We start from the raw sequence: 17,333 nt of genomic DNA, 5'->3' as shown, positions 1-17,333 counted from the left end.
GATAGGACCCCTAGTCAGAGAAGCCCCGCTCCCTAATCAGGGCCCAGCTTCTCTCCCAGCACAAAGCCCCTACAACCCTCTACACATACAAATACTACAAACACAAATACCTTCTCCTCCCTGTTCTCAACTGTTCTTCTGTCCCTGATTACTGGGGTCTCCTTGAATAGCACTCAGTAAGGAGATATAGAGCTAGGAGGTACCTAGCTAGCAGTGTCACTAAACCTGTCTGCATTGCACGGTTATCCGCTCAGCATTGGCTACTCCCGAGGTCCTGTCCCACAGGGCACTGGGCCCAGTGCATTGTCCCAGACCAGCTCCTCTTTGGTTGTTCCAAAATCCTGTTCAGGAACACTGAGGGGCTCATCCCCAGGACTTTGAAGTCAGCAGCAACTGCTGCCTCACACAATTGGCAGGGAACCGTGTGTGATGTCACAACATCCAGGGTGAGCTGTCGCTCTGAGTGCTGTAGTACTGTGCTCTGGTGAGGCTCCATGACTGAGGTTCGACCAGTCACAAGATGAGAAAAATAATATTCAGGTGCATAAATAGCACCAAAGAAAACTAAGGAAACTGGTGCATAAATAGCATTCCAGAAAGCTAAGGAATCTTCTCAGTGTTTGTAGAGGAAGCTAGTTTGGGACAGAAAGAGGTCAGGTGGATAGGGTTATATCAACCCTGCTTCCAGCTTGCCGCATGGGGGTGTTTTCAGGGAGCTGGCGAAGGCAGAGAGAGCTGGGGTTAGGATGAATGACTGGGCTATTATTTAGGTCTTTGCAGGTGACAGGAAAGAATCCCAACGGGGTTCAGGAGTGGAGGATAATTCAGGTGCCTGAAGTGCGCTCAGTGCTGATGAAGAAGGGGTGAATCTCCTGAGTGTGAAAGGCCCAGAGTAGCAGAGTTAGACACATAGGGCCAGATCCCGCTCTCATATACAAGTTCTGGGGAACTGAAGTTACCTCAGAGTTACCTTGGTAATCAGGATGAGAATCTGGCTCTCAGCCTCCAGGGAGCAGCGAGAGCTGCCCTTCCCTCACTGCCCCACCCTCGATACCGGTGTCTTGATCACCACTGGGGTACAGCTGGATTCATAAGAAACACTGCAGCCTGCAGGGCTGAGATACAATTTTGCTTTGTTCAGTGTGAATCCCGCACCAGCCTATGAAACCTAGGGTGCAAGTTCACAGTGTTGGGATGCACCTGTAATTACATCCCATGTCCCTGGTTTTGGGAATAAGTGCACAGCTTCTGCAGATGCTAACTAGTGGAGAGAGGGTTGGGGGGCTGGGGAGGGGTGGCACACCTGCTCACTGCCTGAGGCCAGGCTTCCTACTTCGCAATGCAGAAGAACTAGTTTGTCAGCTGCTGATGCTGGGCTAATACACTTGCTCAGGGTTATAAATTAATGTGTAGCCCCCACCATCCGCTCTTGTATTTGTTCTAAAGGGATCACATTTAACAACTACACCCTGTCTCAGAGGCATTGGGGAGAGACTGGGAATTCCCCAGGGCCTTCAGCTAGAAATCCAGGATCTCAATATTATCCACAGGCATTAAAAATAAAACTCCCTTAGGACTATAGCCCTTAAACCTTTAGCTCTAACCCAAAGCTCTTCTGATCTAGTCTCATCACTTTAGGATCCACAGTATGAAACACAGAACTTCTTTTGAGATAGTAAAGAGCTTTACGTTTGCTTCTGCCTTCTCTAGCTCTACAACTCTGAGCAAACCAGTTTGTCAAGAACTATGACACAGTCTGTGTTTTGTGAGGGTGCCATCATGGAAAGGGGGGAAATAAATACCAAATGCTATAGACAGAAAAGTGCCCAGAGCTAGAGAAAAAGCCCTTGCTAGCATTATTTGGATTTTCTGCTTTCTAGCCCAGGTGCCACTCTGCCTGCTTTTAAACCCCAGTGACTCAGTTTCTCTAGGGATTTTATTTTGCATGAGGTGAGGCAGAGTGAGCTTTTAGCACCAGAATTTTTTTTCTTTGCTCAATTCATGCCCAAATTTACCAAAATATCACCAAGAGAGGAGGCTTCCTCTTTACTCAGAGCCCCAAATGGGCTCTGTTCTAAACAAGTCTTATTTGAGTATTTGTTATTCCCTTTGGGTGCATTCTTATGGTCAATTCATTTCCTTTTTATGCCTCTCTTGCTAGTACAAAAAGCATTCCATTGCCATGCGCTGTTAAACACCACCACGTATAGCCGCAAAGCTGGCTGCATCTCAGTGGTGCTTGAATTTATAAAGGTCCTTTATTACCTACGCAGCCCAATCCTGCTTTCCTTTCAGTTAACTGGCCTTTCAATGGGACCAGGAACAGGCATCTAGTTTATGAGAGGTAACCACTTTAAAAAAATCTTGGCAAGTGATTTTGGGGTCCCAGTTTGAGACACCTGAAAGGGGCTTTGTTTTCAAAAAGTGCTGAGTATCCACCCTCTGAAAGTCAGGCTTCTTTAAGTTCTCTCACATTGGGCACACAAGGACACCAGCCACTTTTGAAAACCTTGTTCAGGTTTTAGCGCTTTGGAAACCCTTCTTTTAGGGTTTCCAAAGTGCTAAAATCTGGTCTCATCCAAAGCCCATTGAAGGGTCTCATCCAAAGCCCATTGAAGCCAACGGAAATATCGCTGCTGATTTCAGTGGAGTTTGGATCAGGTCCTAAATGCGTAATCCATTGGGGGCCTGCTGCTGAGGTCAATGACAACTCAACTCTCCCATCGATTTCAATGGAACCCTAAATTATCTATGTGACCACTTTTCCCCTCCCCCGTGTAAAGATTTTACATCCTAATAGATTTGGTCATTCCCACCTGTGGGAGTAATTTGTCAGATTCTCTGCTAAGTTTTTTCATTTCAATTATTGGGCCAATTTCCAATTAGTGAAGAATGGTTAAAGTTAGCACAGAGGGAAATTATTTCAGTTTAGTCTACAAAAGCTGTACTATTTCAGTAGCATGGCTCCTTCTCCATGTCTGGGGGGGTGTGTGTAGAAATCAGCTCAGTGTCCATTGACATAGGTTGGCTAGATATGAATTCAGGATATTCTACAAAAAGAAAAGGAGTACTTGTGGCACCTTAGAGACTAACAAATTTATTAGAGCATAAGCTTTCGTGAGCTACAGCTCACTTCATCGAATGCATCATGTGGATATTCTACGTGTCCAACACAAGAGCCCCACAGTGAGTCCAGCACAAATCAGCAAAATGCAACAATGGAAATTTATCAGGCTGGGCATGAAATATATCTGATATTTAATACAGACTTCTACATGTCTTGGTGGAAACATGCTTATAAGGAAGTGCAACAATACTCAATATTAATGGTACATAACATACCACCAGGACTTCTGTGTTTACAGTCATTACTGTGAGGTCTTATTGATCAGTTTTGTTGTGGGTTTTTGTTTTTTTAACACAAGGGCATTTGTACTCTCCCTGAATTGAGGTGCCTGATGTACACGCTCCAATATTTCAGTGATTCCTCTTTGGGATGCAATCAGACTTCAGAAAAAAAAGACAGACCAGCTACAGTGGGGAATAAAAAATGGTTCAGGCAAGCTGTGAGAAAGAGCACCAAAGGAATCACCCCCATGCTCTACGGGCACCAGAAATTACAATCTGGAATAATACTAGGAAGGAAAAGGACACAGAACCAGGAGACTCCATTGTGAGGGATGAGATTTTTCTCCATACCCCCGATGCATCCTTCTCCCAGTGAGAAAACATCTCACTACTATATTCTACAGTTCTAGTCCCAAACACTGAATCTTATTCTAAAGGCTACGGCAGTGCTGGACCATGCTGTAAAACAGCACAGTCTTTCTTCCTTTTTTTTTTTAAAATGAAGGATCAGAGAATAATTCTGGTGCCTGCCCCCTCCCTCAGCAGGCTCAGAAGTTTTCCCTCCCAGCCCCTCAGTTCTGCAGAGAGTCCCACACCAGCAAGATCATTGAAGATTGTGAGCTCAATCTCAAGTCCTCACTCAGTGTTATCCTTCATTAGAGTCACTGGGCCGAATTCTTTTCTCATTCGCTCTTAGTGTGAATCGGGAGCAACCCCACTGGAGCCCCTGGGCCTGATTTCCCTCTTGCTCACCCTGGGCATATATAAGGAATAAACTCCACTGAAGTCAAGAGACAATCAGAATCAAACCTAGGCTACACACACTGGTTTAACCAAAATTGTTTTTTAAATAAATGTAGTTAAACTGATGCAAACTCCTGGGTGGACATTCTTAAAGTGGTTTACAACTGCCTTATATCAATTTAATTTAATTCTATTGCTGAATTTAGCTTAATCGAGAGAAGCTAGCTGTAGACAAGGCCCTGTTGGGAGTTCGACCTGAGCACTGACTAGATGAAAACTGAGTAAGGGCTTCAGGAACCGGCTAACTGCAGGGGTGCCTAGTGGGATTTTCAAAAGCACCTAGAAGGCTAGGTGCTTTGTAAACCCCACTAGATGCCTAGCAGACCCAGTATGGCCGTTCTTATTCACTGACACCATCTGTATGCTCAGCACTGTTCAGAATATGCCAAAAAATATAGTCCCTGAGCCAATGCATATAAAACGTGTAGCCCTGTATAAGGTGGCTCAAGATATTTAAGTATGAAGTGTATAATTATTGAACACGTTAATATCTATGAGAGGAGGCGCTGATGGCAATACAAGTTTTACCTGATTAAGCACTGGAAGATTTGACCCTCCAACTTTCTTTCTGCACAGCTCTTCCTCTTGAGCTCCTGTGCCTGTTTATTTTCCTTTCCTCCCTGCAGTGGCCCTGATATATCTCAGAAGACTCCATTTTTTCCTCAACTTTAAATTGTGGGATTTTCTTGGTGTTTGGTTTTAAGTATTCTCCTGTGAGAACTGCAACTCAATCACCACAGTGTTTTTCTTAAGAGCCTTCAGGAAAGTAATTAGTCTTAAACAGAAGTGAAAGCACTGTTTTCAACTCTCGTGACTTTGTCACGAGTCTCACAATAATTATTGTTTTCCTTAAAGCCCCAGCTCCTGGAGTCAAGTGGAGATGTGAGGATTTCAGCCTTCATTCTTAAAGAACAAGTAAGTTTCTGGCCCTTGTAGATGTGCAGAAAGCTTCACAATGTGACCCCGGTGTACCCTGAAGGCTCAAAAAGCAGAAGGCAAATAAAAAGAATACCACATCTATTACTTTTACATAATATGATTTTTAAGCCAATCTCATGATTTTTGGTGAGCCTGACTCATGATTTTTAAACATTTGGGGTTGGCAATACTGTGAAAGTAACTTGAAAGTGTCAGTTTCATTCCTGTTTAAAGTCAATTTCTGGTCTATTCTATGTAGTACAGTAACACCCCAGGCAGGTGCAGGTATAAACTCATGGGGGCTTTGCCCTAGTAGGATGTTTTCAAAAGTTAAATGATCTATTCCAAGCTTGGTGAACTTCAAAAAGTAAGTGGCCTAAATGATAGCAAGCAATCTAGATTTTTCTACAATTGTTGTATTCAAGAGTAAGAATATACTTTAAAATTTTAAACCTAACCAGTGTCCCTTAAGTGACATGACACGAGATATTAGAACGTGTTAGTATTAGTGCTGAGTATTAGAGATATGAGAGAGACAGGTAATTTTTTAAGTTATTGGCTGCAAAAAAACCTAGAGTTTTCAGTTGCCTAAGTAGCCCCTGCAATCACAGTTAAAGTTGCCCCCCCTTACCAAAATCTGAAAGGGCGTCCATGACTGAGTGTGATCTTACTCTACAAAGATCTTCCCTTTTTTTGTCTTTGCTTGAAAGAGCAGGAAGGGCAAGGAAAGCCGTGAGCTCCTTATTTCCTTTAACAATCTTTTATGCCACTGTTGTGGTTATCACGGCTGACACTCTGTTCACTTCACACTCAGCAGTAGGTTTTTCATAAGAAGTCAGTCAATTCAGGAAATAAGCAGCCCACCTGCCACACAGCTGTACTGGGGGGTTTTAACCAGTATTTCAGAGGACCTGTCCACACGCTAGGATAAAAGGGGTGTTTTAAAAGTGTGAGAGTTAACATGCTTAAAACTCTAGTGTAGATAGGTCGCATTGTATTTCAACATGTGTTAGCTGGTCAAGGTAAACGACAGGCTACCCACAGCTAGCACATGTTACAATGCAACTTGCCCTGTCTGCATTGTCATTTTAAGACGTGTTAGTTGTCAAGTTTTAAACACACCACTTTTATTCAGCATTGTCAGGCCCAAGGATTCAAAAATACTGAGGCAGGCCTTCAAAAATCATGAGTTTAATAATAATACATGGTGGGTTCTTTCTTTGCCTTCTGGTTTTTGAGCTGTTAGCAGTCACGGAGAGCTAGATATTTACTTTTTCTTTTAAAATGAAAGCTGAGATTCTGTCTTCACTTGACACCAGGAGCTGTAGCTGTAAGAAAAAACACTAAATATCATAAAACTTATGATGTTATCATGAAAGTTGGCAATACTGACAGGCCTAGACAGAGCTACTTTATGTGATGGTGGGTTAAACAAACTCAGCAATAATCAGACTTAGCACATACCTCTCACGAATCTGGCTCACTAATGAAGAAGTCGTTACAACATAGCAGTAGGCTAGGTCATTACCACCATCCCCATTTTACAGATTGGAAAACTGACGTAAGGCAAGTTTAATGTTGTGTCAGGCCACACTGGGAGTAGGAGGCAGTGCCTGCACTAAAATTTGGGCATGCCCAGTTCCTCCAAAAAAGATACACATTCCCAGACTCGCAAGTCTGAAAAGCTTCTAAGCGGCCTCTTTATTTGTTCCCTATGGTTCTATTATACATTTGTTAAATGCATTAGGACAGGCTATTTACCTAGTTCCACAGTTTTAGACCCTTTCTGCGTCTGGTTTCATAAGAACAAAGAACGGCCCTACTGGGTCAGACCAAAGGTCCATCTAGCCCAGTATCCTGTCTTCCGACAGTGGCTAGTGCCAGGTGCCCCAGAGGGAATGAACAGAAGAGGGAATCATCAAGTCCATCCCCTGTCACTCATTCCCAGCTTCTGGCAAACAGAGGCTAGGAACACCATTCCTGCCCATCCTGGCTAATAGCCACTGATGGACCTATCCTCCATGAATTTATCTAGTTCTTTTTTGATTCCTCTTATGGTCTTAGCCTTCACAACATCCTCTGGCAAGGAATTCCACAGGTTGATAATGAATTGTGTGAAGAAATACTTCCTTTTATTTGTCTTAAACCTGCTGCCTATTAATTTAATTCGTTCCCCTAGTTCTTGTTTTATGAGAAGCAGTAAACAACACTTCCTTATTTACTTTCTCTACATCAGTCATGATTTTATAGACCTCAATCATATCCCCCCTTAGTTGTCTCTTTTCCAAACTGAAAAGTCCCAGTCTTATTAATCTCTCCTCATACGGAAGCTGTTCCATACCCCTAATAATTTTGTTGCCCTTTTCTGAACCTTTTCCAAATCCAATACATCTTTTTTGAGATGGGGCGACCACATCTGCACACAGTATTCAAGATCTGGGCGTACCAGGGATTTATATAGAGGCAACATGATATTTTCTGTTCTATTATCTATCCCTTTCTTAATTATTCCCAGCATTCTGTTTGCTTTTTTGACTGCCCCTGCACATTGAATGGATGTTTTCAGAGACTGTCCACAATGACTCCAAGATCTCTTTCCTGAGTGGTAACAGCTAAAGATTTCCTTGAACCTTTCCTAAGAAATCTTTCTATCTTGGGTTTTTTACTGCTGCCCATCCCTGTAATATCACAACGCCTTCAGCAGGGAAACAGTGATGGGAATAAACTCACTTAATGGGGTCTTTTCCCTTTTTGGGGTACAGAAACTCTACTTAGGACAAGGTTCTTTTTACATTCAGTTGAATGGTTACATTATGCATTTGTTTGGGGTCTTTTTGTTTTTATTTATTTGTTTAAATATCAGTGAAGTTACAAGGACTTACACCTGTATGGTCTTAGGTATGCACAGTGGTGTGAGTAACAAGATACATATCCCCTAGGCAGTGAAGGATCATTTTTTTCTACTATTAGTGGCATCCTCAAACTACAACCAGGTTTTCTTGTTACAGCTGTTAACTAGGGGGAAAAAGTCCCCCTAGCAACAGAGACAGAGAACTTCTGGACTTCCCCTCTGCTCCTTACCCAGTGAGGTGGGGGACTTTCCCTTAGGAGAAATCATTTATCAGAGGCCTTGCTGTGGGCCCTAGAACCTGTACAAACCCATATACAGGAAGTAGGGTCGGGACCCTAAGCAGTGCCCTTGAACTCCTCGGTCCTACATATGTGGGTACAAAAAAGAAAAGAAGTACTTGTGGCACCTTAGAGACTAACAAATGTATTTAGCCTCCAAGGTGCCACAAGTACTCCTTTTCTTTTTTGTGAATATAGACTAACACGGCTGCTACTCTGAAACCTATCTGTGGGTGTAGTTACACAGTATATGTAGGTTTCAGAGTAGCAGCCGTGTTAGTCTGTATTCGCAAAAAGAAAAGGAGGACTTGTGGCAACTTAGAGACTAATAAATTTATTTGAGCATAAGCTTTCGTGAACTACAGCTCACTTCATCAGATGCATTTGGTGGAAAATACAGAGGGGAGATTTATACACACACACACACACACACACACACACACACACAGAACATGAAACAATGGGTTTTATCATACACACTGTGCATCTGATGAAGTGAGCTGTAGCTCACGAAAGCTTATGCTCTAATAAATTTGTTAGTCTCTAAGGTGCCACAAGTCCTCCTTTTCTTTTTGCGAATACAGACTAACACGGCTGCTACTCTGAAACTGTAAGGAGAGTGACCCCTTAAGATGAGCCATCACCAGCAGGGGGGGAGGAAAACCTTTCATGGTGACAAGCAAGGTAGGCTATTTCCAGCAGTTAATAAGAACATCGGAGGAACAGTGGGGGGTGGGGAGAAATAACATGTGGAAATACTTTTACTTTGTGTAATGACTTATCCATTCCCAGTCTCTATTCAAGCCTAAGTTAATTGTATCCAGTTTGCAAATTAATTCCAATTCAGCAGTCTCTCCTTGGAGTCTGTTTTTGAAGTTTTTTGTTGAAGGATAGCCACCCTCAGGTCTGTAAGCGAGTGACCGGAGAGATTGAAGTGTTCTCCGACTGGTTTTTGAATGTTATAATTCTTGACGTCTGAACTGAAGGGAGGGGCACCCTTGGGTGCGACTTCGCTACGCAGGAAATGGGAACTCCCCTCTGCCCCCCATAACAGCCCACGGGGGAGAAGGGGCTGCACCGCGAATCGGTAGGGAGAAGCAGTGAAGTCCCCCGCGGGGATCAGGAAAGTGGAAGCCTCAAGGGGGAAGGACACATCGACGGAACCCAGCAGCCCGCGGCGCGGCGCGGCCCCTCTCGCTCGCAGGCTCTAGCTCCGGGAGCGATCGCGTGGAGCGGCACCGGCTGCAGGGCTGTGCCCGGGGACCTTCCAGCCCCAGCGGCGAGAAGGTAGGGGGCGGGGGGGCACCGGGCTGGGGCAGCCCTTTCACCAGCTGGGCCCGGGACAGCTGAGCCTGCGCGTTAGGAGCTAAGAGCGGCCCGGGCTGCCCGCATCTCTGCGCTGCTCCCTGCCCGGGGAGGGCTGCAGAGAGGCCGGCCAGAGGGAGCATGTGTCTGGGGGGCAGATGGGGGAACTGGCGCCAGACCGAGCGCGGCTGGATGGATGCCGCGGGATCACCCCCTGCTACAGATCTGCGTGCTGAGATCAGGCTCAGCTTCTTCGAGGCAGCCAAACGCTCCAGGTGCTTCTTCTGGGAAGAGCCAACTCCATTAGCCGGGGAGCCCTTTGGGAGAGGGGGAGGGTATTTTTCTGATGCCTCCCGAGTTGCTTTTGTAACCCCGGCCACCCCTGCTACTTTTCTCAGCTTATCTCGAACTGCCTCTGGTCCTCCTTCCACGCCCTTAACTCCAGAAATCAATTAACACGCTGCCACCAATTAAACACATCAGCAACCTCCCTGCCCGGAGCAATATCAGGCAGCAGACACAACCCACCTTCTCCAACCCAGCTCAAACCACGCCACAAAAAATCAACCGGGCAACAGCCACTGTTATGCGTCCATGTTTTGTTAAGAGCCACAGATATAAAACTCTCCATGACATTCCCACTCAGCATTTCTCTACCCCGTTTAAAATTAGTTTGGAAGCAAATCCCAGAGGCTACCATAAGTGAATAATAGTAGGCAAAAAATCATCCCCAAACCCAAAGAAATTTATTCTAATAATCCACGATGGATTCCAAAAGATTTTCTTAAAGAGTAGTGTCATAGCATTCTTAGACCTACATACATTGTTAAACACATTCATATGAGAATGAAAACCTGACACAAATCATGCAGATAAAGTTTTGCAACATCTTTACTTGAAACAAAGCATAAAAGAAAAAAAATCAAATTGGAACATAACCTGCTCACAGAAGCTGCTATGCTACACTCATGATTCCCTCTCAGAAAAGAGAATTGAAACCATGGCAAGGTAGACTCGGAATAAAATGCTGACTATTGAAGTCTATTCAGTGGGCCCAGGGTTTCACCAAGATGGCTTAATATTACTGCTAAAGCACAACGACTAACTGAAAATCATAAGCAGTAACACGTAATACACACAAAACCACCACGGAAATATATGAGTGAAAAGAAATCTTGTAAGATTTTTAAAAAGTGTTTTCCCCCTTTCAAAATTGTTGGAGAGAGATTACAATTGAGTTAATTACAGAAAAGATTATGAAGTGAGCTGTAGCTCACGAAAGCTTATGCTCTAATAAATTTGTTAGTCTCTAAGGTGCCACAAGTACTCCTTTTCTTTTTGCGAATACAGACTAACACGGCTGCTACTCTGAAACCTGAAAGAAAAGATTATTAAACACATTAAATCTGAATAGGTAGCTTCAAAAGTCACAAACGTTCTTAATATCTCACCATAGCCACATCTTCTAAACAAATATTTCTTAAACCTCTAATGAAAAAGTGAGAACTTTTGGCAACAGCCAAAAGCCAGCAGTAAAATGTATGGCTTCAAAGTACACATTCTTAGAGGCTATTTCCCCCCCCCCAAGACAATGTATTTTACACAGCCACTGCCCTAAACCAATGAGGTCTTACACCAAGGGACAGACTCACTATCGCCAACTTTCCCCATTCCTGCAAACTCTTACACGATTAACTTTAAGCACATAAATCAGGGGTTCTCAAACTGTGGGTTATGACCCCTCAGGGGGTTGCAAGGTTATTAAGTGGGGGTTACGAGCTGTCAGCCTCCACCCCCAAACCTCGCTTTGCCTCTAGCACTTATAATAGTGTTACAAATAAAAAACACATTTTTTATATTTAAGGGGAGTCGCACTCAGAGGTTTGCTGTGTGAAAGGGGTCACCAGTACAAAAGTTTGAGAACCACAGACATAAGTAATCCCATTGATTTCAGTGGAGCTAATCATGTGCATAAAGCAAGCCCCACTGAAGTCATGAGTAATCCCACTGCTCAGTTAAGCAAATAAAGTTTAAGAGCTTGCAGAATCAGGGCTTAGATCGCAAATGTCTTCTCAGACTGACACACACAAGGCATTACAAATTTCGGGGAGGCAGCTACAATGCAGCATTTCTCCCATTTCACAACTAGACCCATACAACAAAGTTCTATACCAGAGAAACAGGCAGACTTTCATAAGAAAATCTCAATATTTTACAATTTAAGCATCAACGGACATAGCAAACTGGGATCGGGTCTATGCTTATGGAGCTTTGTTGGCACAGCTCTCTTGCCACAACAGTGCCAGCATAGCACTCTGGTGTAGACACATGCCCACCAGCTGAAGCGGATACTTCTAGCAGTGTAGTAACAACACCTCCCCAAATGAAATAAGCTAAGCTGACAGAAGTGCTTTTCTGTTGGCTTAGCTGCAATCTACCTGGGGAGCTCTGTCAACTTAGGTCGTTCGGTGGTGGGAGGAGAGAGAATCAGACTCCTGACCAATATAGCTAGGTTGGTAAGTTTTAAGTGCAGACCAGGAAGTGGTAGAAACATTTATATACTACTATCCAAAATTAAAAACATGTTTCCTCAGTGAAGTCCGACAAGAAATAGCATAGACGAACTATTTTTAGAAATACCCAGTTGAGGAAAGATTCCAGCACATTCATTTCATAGGGTGATACAACTATACAGGTCATTTAATAAGAACAACATTTCTGGGGAAAACCCAAAGAGAGAGAATTTAAATATTAACACTTTGGCACAGATGAATTATTAGATCCAAGCCATTTCCATCCTGAGAATTGTTCACATCCAGCTTCTGCAGATTTGGTCTCCATGAAAAGATGTTAGTCACCAGTAACTGTAGCTGAAGGGCTGACTCTGCATGGCATCCTATGGCTCTGAGAGCTTCAGAGCTCATTAAAAGCCATGTCCATTTTAAGCTCCATGAGGACCAGCTGAGGAGGTCAGAGGTTATATAAAGGGTCAAATTCCACACAGGAATAAACATTCCTGGAAGTAATTGTCTCAGTTCCTTACACCTGAAACTCACATGGACAGAGAACTCTGAGGGAAAGGGAAAAGGATGGGATGGTATGATTATGCAGAGACAACACTTTGGAAGAACTAGTAAATAAATTATCTTTTCTTTTGAGATGGCCGCTGCATATTCCCATTGATGGGAGTCAGAAAAGAGCATAGCCCAGGTGGAAGGTGGACTAAAGACAACTAAATAAGGGTTGTGTAAGCCCATTCTCCTAGCAGCAGAGTGGGATGCTAAATCTAAAGTAGCATTGTGCGAATGTATATGCAGAACTCCCTGCAGCTGCTTTGCAAAGCTCAAACATTCCTGGAGGTAATCCACAGATGCAGCCTCGGCCCTGGCAGAATGAGCTCTAAGATTTACAGGTAGCAGGACCTTCACCAGTGCGTGCCAGTGAGTGTGTATTTAGCAAATATGAAAGACGGTGGCATTAATCTTATTCCACAGGAAGTCTGAGACTTTCTGAAAGGCTTCGCCCTGCTTAAATTAAAATTAAGGACCCCCTTGACATCTGAAGTGTGCAGTTTAATCACTTCAGGTTGTTTATGTGGCCCGAGGGGAAAATACTTGCCATATAATAGGCTGATTTAGGTGGATTTCAGAGATGCCTTTACAGAGAAGCTTAGGCTGGGACTGCAGAACCACCTGGACTTTGTGGAAGGCTATCAAGCGTGGATCAGCCATTAAGAATTGCAGCATGCTCATTCGTCCTGCAGATGTTATATTCATCAACAAAACTGACTTTAGGGACAGGTGGAATTCTCCTAGCTGCCCAAAAAGAGCCTCCCTCAGTCTTGTTGGTACCACATTCAAATTCAACATCAGAATAGGGTCTCTGAGCAGCAGTTAAGCATTAATCAGCCCTTTAATAAACCTTGATATGGTCAGATGACTAAACAGCTTCACCCCAATCCACAGAATCATAAACTGAGATGGCAGAAAAATAGAACTTTATAAAAGAGACTGACAGTCCAAATGTTTTAAGATGCAGCGAATAGTTCAAGACAAGAGGGACTGGTGCAGATTCAGGAGGCAGGTTATCGTAAGATGCTCATGCAAAAAAATCTCCTTTTGGTTTGTGCATAACACTTCATGGTAGAGGGCTTTCTAGAAAGCAAAAGGGTGTCCTGCACCCCAAAAGAGAGAGTCCAGTGACAGGTAAAGCTCCATAACCCAAGCTACCAGATGAAGCACCACTCCATTCACCTGTGTCAGTAGATCAGGAGATACTTGACATCTCCAACAAGAATGAGACCCAATTATTATTATTTGTATTGAGATACTGCCCAGAAGCCAGGGCCCCACTGTGCTGGGCAATGTACAGATATAACAAAGAAACAGTCTCTGCTCAAAGGAGCTTACAAGCCAAGTATAAGGTGATACAACAAATAAGTGCAATCAACGGGAGCAAAGGGAAATAACGTGACAATTATCAGCATAATAAGTAGTGGTCTCAGCACACCAGCTGCCTAGGCACCATAGCAGAACATAAGAACAGCCATACTGGGTCAGACCAAAGGTTCATCTAGCCCAGTATCCTGTCTTCCGACAGTGGCCGGTGCCAGATGCTTCAGAGGGAATGAACAGAACAGGGCAATTTATCAAGTGATCCATCCAGGTCATCCAGTCCCAGCTTCTAGCAGTCAGAGATTTAAGGACCCCCTCCCCCCCCCCCCCGAGCATGGGCTTCCTTTCCTAACCATCTTGGCTAATAGTCACTGATGGACCTATCCTCCATGAATTTATCTAATTCTTTTTTGAACCCAGTTATACTTTTGGCTTTCACAACATCCCCTGGCAATGAGTTCTACAGGTTGACTATGCATTGCATGAAGAAATACTTCCTTATGTTTGTTTTAAACCTGCTGCCTATTAATTTCATTGGGTGACACCTGGTTCATGTTATTTGAAGGGATAAATAACATTTTCCTCTTCACTTTCTCCACACCATTCATGATTTTATAGACCTCTATCATATGTAGGGTGACCAGATGTCCCTATTTTATAGGGACAGTCCCAATTTTTGGGTCTTTTTCTTATATAGGTTCCTATTACCCCCCCCACCCCCACCCCCGTCCCGATTTTTCACATTTGCTGTCTGGTCACCCTAATCATATGCCCTCTTAATCGTCTCTTTTCTAAGAGGGACAGTCCCAATCTTATTAATCTCTCTCAGATGGAAGCAGACTCATACGCTTAATCATTTTTGTTGCACCTCTCTGTACTTTTTCCAATTGTAATTATCTTTTTGGAGATAGGGTGACCAGAACTACATGCAGGATTCAAGGTGTGGGCGTACCATGGATTTAATATAGTGGTATTTTGATATTTTCTTATCATCTCTCCCTTTCCAAAGGGTTCCTTACATTGTTATTGTGCAGCAGCCAAAAAAGCTGAGTGGATGTTTTCTGAGAACAATCCACAACAACTCCAAGTTCTCTTTCTTCAGTGGTAACAGCTAATTTAGATCCCATCTTTTTATACATATAGTTCAGATTATGTTTTCAAATGTGCATTACTTTGCTGAATTTAATCTGCCATTTTGTTGCCCAGCTAAGCGAGATTTCTTTGTAATTCTTCGCAGTCAGATTTGGATGAAACAATCTTGAGTAATTTTGTGTTGTCTGCAAACTTTGCCACCTCACTATTTACCCCCATTTTCAGATTATATATGAATATGCTGAACAGTACTGGTCCCAGTACAGATCCTTGGCAGATCTTGCTATTCACCTTTTTCCACTGTGAAAATGTATTCCTACCTATCCTTTGTTTCCTATCTTTTAATCAGTTACTGATCCATAGGAGGACCTTCCCTCTTATCCCATGACTGCTTACTTTGCTTATGAGCCTTTGTGTGGGACCTTGTCAAAGGCTTTCTGAAAGTCCAAGTACACTATATTCCCTGGATTGCCCTTGTCTACATGTTTGTTGACACCTTCAAAGAATTCTAATAGATCTGTAAAGGGAAATCATGCCTCACCAAAGCCACGTGGACTCTTCCCCCAACATATCATGTTCATCTATGTGTCTGATAATTCTATTCTTTACTATAGTTTCAACCAATTTGCCTGGTAAGGCTTACCGGCCTATAATTGCCAGGACAGCCTCTAGAGTCTTTTTTTTTTAAAAATCAGCATTACATTAGTTATCCTCCAGTCATAGAATATCAGGGTTGGAAGGGACCTCTGGCGGTCATCTAGTCCAACCCCTTGCTCAAAGCAGGACCAATCCCCAACTAAATCATCCTAGACAGGGCTTTGTCAAGCCTGACCTTAAAAACCTCTAAGGAAGGAGATTCCACCAGTCATCTAGTACAGAGGCTGATTTAAGTGACAGGTTACATATCACAGTTAGAAAAGGAGTACTTGTGGCACCTTAGAGACTAACAAATTTATTAGAGCATAAGCTTTCGTGAGCTACAGCTCACTTCATCGGATGCATTTGGTGGAAATGCATCCGATGAAGTGAGCTGTAGCTCACGAAAGCTTATGCTCTAATAAATTTGTTAGTCTCTAAGGTGCCACAAGTACTCCTTTTCTTTTTGCGAATACAGACTAACACGGCTGCTACTCTGATACCTGTGATATCAGAGTTAGTAGTTTTGCAGTTTCATATTTGAATTCCTTCAGAACTCTTGCGTGAACACCATCTCGTCCTAGTGACTTATTACTGTTTAATTTATCAGTTTGTTCTAAAACCTCCTCTATTTACATCTCAATCTGGGACAGTTACTCAGATTTGTCACCTGCACAGCATGGCTCAGGTGTGGGAATCTTCCTCACATCCTCTGCAGTGAAGACAGATGCAAAGAATTTAACTTCTCTGTAACAGCCTTATCTTCCTTGAGTGCTCCTTTGGCACTTCAATTGTCCAGTGGTCCCCACTGATTGTTTGGCAGACTTCCTGCTTCTGTTGTACTTAAAAAAAATTTGCTGTTAGTTTTTGCGTCTTTTGCTAATTACTCTTCAACTTCTTTTTTGGCCTGTGTAATTATACTTTTACACTTGACTTGCCAGAGTTTATGCTGCTTTCTATTTTTCTCAGTAGGATTTGACTTCCAATTGTTAAAGGATATCTTTTTGTTTCTAACCACCTCTTTTACTCTGTTTAGCCATGGTGGCAATTTTTGGTCCTTTTACTATTGTTGTTGTTTTTATTTGGGGTATACATTTAGTTAATGCCTCTATTATGGTGTTTTAAATAGCTTCCATGCAACTTGCAGGCATTTCACCCTTCTGACTATTCCTTTTAATTTCTGTTTAACTAGTTTCTTCATTTTTGTGTAGTTCCCCTTTTTGAAGTTAAATGCTAATGTGGTGGGCTTCTTTGGTATTCCCCCCTCCCCCAGACGTTAAATTGAATTAAATTATGGTTGCTATTACCAAGTTGTTCCACTATAGTCATCTCTTGGACCAGATCCTGTTTTAGGATTAAATCAAGAAATGCCTCTCCTCATGTTGGTTACAAAACTAGCTGCTTCAAGAAGCAGTCATCAATGGTGTCTAGAAATTTTATCTCTGCATCCCATCCTGAGGTGACATGTCCCCAGTCAGTATGGAGATAGTTGAAATCCCCCATTATTATTGGGTTTTCTGATTTTTGTAGCTTCTCTAATCTTCCTGAGTTTTTCAGTCACCATCCTGGTCAGGATTATACTCTTATTATTCAAGCATGGAATTTCTATCCATAGAGATTCAAGCTACCTTGGCAGCACAGCAGAGAAGAATTTGAAAGGGGACTAACATGGTGGCTGTGTGGATTTTTATGGGAAACTCCTTCCAT

At 43.0% G+C, this 17,333-nt stretch overlaps 3 protein-coding genes and 1 pseudogene across 6 annotated transcripts in view; 2 read left to right on the top strand and 2 right to left on the bottom strand.

The window, feature by feature from the left end:
- The window catches only part of LOC119842653, a 1,040,433-nt pseudogene that overhangs the window by 131,715 nt on the left and 891,385 nt on the right, over nt 1-17,333 (top strand).
- The window catches only part of LOC119842869 (C-type lectin domain family 2 member E-like), a 268,909-nt gene that overhangs the window by 148,497 nt on the left and 103,079 nt on the right, over nt 1-17,333 (bottom strand). The window lies entirely within an intron of this gene.
- Nucleotides 1-17,333, bottom strand: part of LOC119842949 (C-type lectin domain family 2 member E-like) — a 64,417-nt gene that overhangs the window by 36,678 nt on the left and 10,406 nt on the right. The gene's annotated exons all lie outside the window — the stretch shown is intronic.
- The window catches only part of LOC119842950 (early activation antigen CD69-like), a 29,777-nt gene continuing 21,711 nt past the window's right edge, over nt 9,268-17,333 (top strand). The window contains exon 1 of the mRNA XM_038371798.2: nt 9,268-9,486. The gene's annotated coding sequence lies outside the window, so the exon portion shown is untranslated. The remainder of the gene's footprint in view (nt 9,487-17,333) is intronic.

This window comes from Dermochelys coriacea, chromosome 14, assembly GCF_009764565.3.
Source record: "Dermochelys coriacea isolate rDerCor1 chromosome 14, rDerCor1.pri.v4, whole genome shotgun sequence".
Lineage (NCBI taxonomy): Eukaryota > Metazoa > Chordata > Testudines > Dermochelyidae > Dermochelys > Dermochelys coriacea.
The sequence above is the reverse complement of the archived record's forward strand: the minus strand, read 5'-3'. Positions and strand labels throughout refer to the sequence as shown.